This window comes from Podarcis liolepis (assembly GCF_965112155.1).
Source record: "Podarcis liolepis genome assembly, chromosome: 6".
Classification (NCBI taxonomy): domain Eukaryota; kingdom Metazoa; phylum Chordata; class Lepidosauria; order Squamata; family Lacertidae; genus Podarcis; species Podarcis liolepis.
Window position 1 is genome coordinate 99,453,933 of NC_139559.1, and position 5,280 is coordinate 99,459,212.

The following is a 5,280-nucleotide window of genomic DNA, read 5'->3' on the forward strand; positions in this document are numbered from 1 at the left end:
GGTCGGGTCCAGCTAGCCCCCCCCGAAGGGGGAAGCAGTGACAGGAGCAGTGTAACGGTCAGGAGGAAGGTTGCCGGCTGGGTGCGCGCGCCAAGTTCGAATGTACAGGCGCGTGGGACAGCAGAAAACCCGGATTGGGAACCAGGTCCTAAAGCCCGCCGGAGGCAGGGGGAAGACTCAGGGGACTCAGCGTGACCCCAGCTGACAGGAGGAACCAGAGGAGGAAGGAGCAAAGGAAGAGGTGGAGCAAGGCTAGAGTCTTAAACTGGTGTCTGGGGGGAGGAGATTCAGACGGAGCTTCGGCGGTCTAGAGTTTCAGACGTAGAGCTGCACGCTACGGCTGTGGAAGCGAAACTGAACTTCAATAAAGACTTTTGTATATAACAACGAACTGGCGTTGGTCCTTTGTGAGCTGGGACCTCGGGCAGCTCTGACAGATGTGAATTGGCAGACAGAAAGAAACAGAGCATAAGGCTTTGAGAGCCGCATGGGACAGAACTGTTTTAAAAAAGAGACAATTAAACCGAGGGATGAAAAACCCTAGGATTACAATACTGACCATTGAGGAAATCCGCAAGATAAATGCCCTCAGGGCAGCGGACAATACTGATGTTGCAATTGAGGCAGCTAAAACTCCACTTTGATGGCCCCACCCCACTGAGTGTACGACCCCCTGGAGCCATCCAATGCCCAGGACCACAGACCTCTAAGCACCCTTAATCAGAATCCTTCTTTCAAAGAGGACCCGGCCAAAATTAGGGGTTTGTCTTCAAAGAGCCGGCCAGCAGTCAGCAGCCAAAAATGCAATCCCAGAGCGAGCGGGAGGGGCAGGACGCCTAGGGAAGAAACCAGTGCGCCATCTGCAGGCAAGAGGGTCACTGGAAAATGGAATGCCCACAGGCCCCACGCCCGACACTCCCCACCCCTACAGGCTGGGAACAATAAGATTTCTCAAAAATGATTTCTTCTCATCTCTGTTCTTGCTCAAAGACTGTTGCAGAAAGCAAGTGAACAGACTGTTTTTTTAAAAAAATCATGCAAGTAACAGGACATCAGCTCCCCCCACCCCTCCTTGTGCCAGGCGCTTGGAGTAGCTTATCTCTTGGCAACTATCTCAGAAGGACATTGCTGTGTTCTCCCCAGCCAGCTTCCCTGAACCCCACACTGTCTGGATTTACAGTCAAGCGACATAAACCCGAAGGCCAAAGGTTACCCACCCCGACCCCAAGCACTAACCTGGAAAAGTGACTTTCTTAAAAGCAAGTGAATGCTTTCTGTGAATTTTGTCAAAAAAATATTCTTTTTAGGAGCTACTGAAGAAGTGCAGCATGCTCAGATCAAAACGCTGCTGCAGCATAGGAATTGATACTTTGAGGAATTTGATACTTTGCCAGAAGCCAGGGAACACAGTGCCCCTCCTGCTTAACACTGGCAAACACTTGGCAGATGAAAACTGAAATTTGCAACATGCCTTACAGGCCTCAAGAGCTCTGAAACTTAGAGCACAGGAATGAGACTTTTAAAAAAATCTCAGCTGGCAAAACTTAACCCTTGAAGCAGGACTGTCAAACTGGGTTGCCATGTACCCCTTGCGAAGTTTTCCTGCCAAGCATACCCTTTTGAATTAATGTTTGCTAGGCCTATACCTTATGTGCAAATGTTATCTATCAATTTGTTCTGTGCAATCGCTGCCGTCTTTGTTATCTCTTCTCTTAACAGGTGAGCTTTTGCCAGAACGCCTTGTGCCTTGGTTGAGCCTCTGCATCCCTATGAACCAGCTGATGAGGACCCAGATTGGACCCAGACGCTCAGACATCGCTCCAGCCTTGTTGGAAGGGACCCAAGATGCCCACCAGATGACCCGACGCCCATGAGATGACCACCCTGCCTTCCTGCATCACCCCTGGACGCTTTGCACGGCTCAAGAATCCAGCATGGATTGAAAGAGGATATTTTCTCATTTTCTTTTCTTTCCCTTTGCATATACATATAGAAGGTTGAGGGCCCCTGGATAGCTTTACAACACCCCTGCAGAGAAGGGTATTTGTATGGGACGTTCAATCAGGGAAATGATGCCCCAGCTCCCTTTCATTATCTTGCCACCTGGTAGAGCTCCACCCAGAGCCTCCAGAACTTAACTGAAGCCCCCTTTGAACCACAGCACCAACTTGGTAATGACCCTGTGCACAAATGGAATGAATCATCAGTTACAACCTCAATCATTCCATCACTGTATTACTGGCTGGCTTTGTGTCACTAAATCAAAGAGCGCCAGTGACAATCTGACATGTATGTTCCTAGCCCAAACCGTTACACCTGAGTCTGTGCCAGGAACTTTTTCTGGCTGCAATGTGGCCTTCAGAAGGGGAAGGTAGTGTCTCTGCTCACAGACGTGTGTCAGACAGGCTTATGGAAGGCAAGCTTCTCATATCCACCCACAGGGATGGTATGGAGTGTGCTTCCCAGCCTACCTAATTCCTACCATGTGGATTTCTGATAGCCACTGCACCCCATCAAAGGAGACATACAGCTGACCTAGCAACAATTGCAGGAGGCAACTCCCAGCTCCCAAACTTGGGGCAAGCATCAGGGCCTCAAGAAAGGATAGTGGTCCATTTGGGACAGGCCTGGCGGCTGTCCAAAAACAAACGGGGGAATGAAGGGACAGGATACAGTGGTGCCTCACAAGACGAAATTAATCCATTCCACGAGTCTCTTCGTCTTGCGTTTTTTTCGTCTTGCGAAGCACGGCTATTAGTGGCTTAGCGGCTATTAGCAGCTTAGCGGCTATTAACGGCTTAGCGGCTTTAAGAAAAAGGAAACAAACTCGCAAGAACTCGCAAGACGTTTCGTCTTGCGAAGCAAGCCCATAGGGAAATTCGTCTTGCGAAGCGACTCAAAAAACGGAAAACCCTTTCTTCTAGCGAGTTTTTCGTCTTGCGAGGCATTCGTCTTGTGGGGCACCACTGTACCCAAATCCTGTCTGTGAAATCACCCCAGGCCTCAAAACTGTTCGTGAATCCCCCCCCCAGCCAGGCCTCGCCTCAAGCATTAAAACTGCATTTCCTCTAAGACAAAAAGCATTAGCTAAGCAGATTCCGCTCTGCTGTAACAAAGGTAGCTGAATAGAACAATGCTTTTTTCATTTCTCAGGCTAGTTGGCCTTGTTAACCACATTGCAACATCTCTGGACATGCTGAACCACTCTCACCCCCCCCTTTCCTGGGAAGGGCGCCAAGAGTCCAAGAGTCACAGCTTTCTGTTCATGCTCAGAGGAACTCATGGGCAGGACTCTTCAAGAAGGAGGAGAAAAGGGGAGGGAACTGGAAAGGGGTATATATGTTTGTGCACATGACTGTGAACTCGTGCATGCTTTTTGTGAGTTATCACACTTGCTCCTTCTACCAGTTCATGGATGGTAGAAATAAAGCTTTTTCTCCGAAACTATTCCTTGAGTGTCTGTTGACTCCCACTTCCCTTTCCCGGGCGCAATATTTTTCCCACCTGAGGGCAAAGCCTCATAAGGCTACAGCTTTATTGTTAAGTGAGAAGTAAAAGTAATTGTATTTTTAAAAAGGATGTAAGGAATCTGAGGATCTAAACCTGACTTTGCCTTTATTCTCGTTTATGCAGCTGAAAATGATTCCTATATATATTGCCCATTGTTCCTTTGAACAAATGAATATAATGTTACATATTTATCTTGCTGAAGTTAATCTTCCACAGTGTAAACGAAATCTCAGGACCTCTGGGTTGAAAGTACTCTTAGACCTCTTCTTTCAAGCCTTGAGAAACCAAGTAAATAGCTTCCAATATTTACACACGTTTATTTAGCTAAAATTACATTTCCTGCACTTGTTTTAAATCAAAACAATACTATGCAGCTGTATTTTCTGAGATATTATATTGTATTTTTAGACCAAATAAACAGATTGAGGACATGAGAGAATAAAGAACTAGAATAAAGAAGACATTTGTTCAACATTCAGCAAAGAACAAAAGAAAATAAAAATCTGAAGTAAATCTGATTGGCAAACTAGAGCATGAAAATGTGCTCATGGTGGAGACTACTGTGAAATGGCCAGTTAAAAAAGCAAGAGAAACAAAGAGAAGGATTATGTGTCTTGTGCACATGAGAAAATACTCAGTCATCAATCATGTGTGAACAAGCATTGTAGATATGACAGAAGCAAGAAATTCCAGAAAAAGCTTCTGTCAGAGCTTGCAGTAAGTGGGGATTTGTGTTCGGAAATTTAGAAGAGTCGGAGCAACAGCTTTCTTTTACGTAAGAATGAAGAGAAGCCGTATAAATGTTAAACTGTAGCAAGAGTTTTTGTGATCAAGCAAGCATTAATCAATCATAAGAAAAAGAGCATGGAGGATAAACTGTATAAATGCAGAAATACCTTTAGCCAGAGCAGCAGCAGCCTTGCTTCACATCAAAGAATTCAAATGTTTCAGAAAGGTGCAAAGAGCTTTAATCAGAATATACTTAGCCATTTTAAAAAGCTTCACCAGTTGTGTGGCCAGAGATCCTTTTAGAGTCTTCCAAGTTCCTTCTCCCATGTTTCTCTTCCTGTGCCAGATCACCATGGAAACTGCCACTATAGTGTAACCAACCACACACCACACACTCACCTCCCTTACTAGCTCTGCATTGAACATCTTGAGTATGACATGCTGCATCAGGCAGTGGAGGGGGAAATGAAAGGACTGGATGGAAAATGGGCAGAAGAAGCCATGGCAGCCGAGTCTTTTGCCACAGTGGATAATTTAAAGGATGCCATAGTTGCAGCAGTTAGAAAGGCAAGATTCAACACCTTCCCATCGAACGTGCTGAGAAATAGATTTTCCAATGGACAGATATCGCTCTTATGTGATTGTAATTGTGGGGCACCGGAATCGTTGCATCACATAATTTTTGATTGTGCTTTTCACTCATCGGCCAGGAGCAAGTTTCTTGCTCAATATCTAAAGGGAATCGCCGATGATACGAATGAAGCCAAACTGAGATATCTATTAAATGATGAAGACCCCCTAAGATCACTCACGGTTGCCAGATTCTTGATCAGCGTCCTATCCCTAAAGAAGAAAAACGGACTCCTGTGCGGCTCGGATAACCCTTTTAAACCATGATCTATGTTTTAGGATGTAATTAGGTGATATCACCATTGATGTCTTTTATTAATTTATGAGCAGAGGGCGATGTTTAGGTTGCAAATTTATTGTAATGTATGATGTGGTCTTTTGTTTTTGTTTTGCTTTGGTTCTTGTCTGTTT

General features: G+C 45.5%; 1 long non-coding RNA gene across 1 annotated transcript; it reads right to left on the bottom strand.

Moving 5' to 3' along the window:
• Positions 1-1,069: 1,069 nt before the first annotated feature.
• LOC310708677 lies at positions 1,070-1,563 on the bottom strand. The gene is made up of 2 exons (XR_014527150.1): positions 1,455-1,563; positions 1,070-1,421 (listed from the first exon to the last, which is right to left on the bottom strand). It is a non-coding gene; the product is annotated as an uncharacterized lncRNA (long non-coding RNA).
• Positions 1,564-5,280: the final 3,717 nt, after the last annotated feature.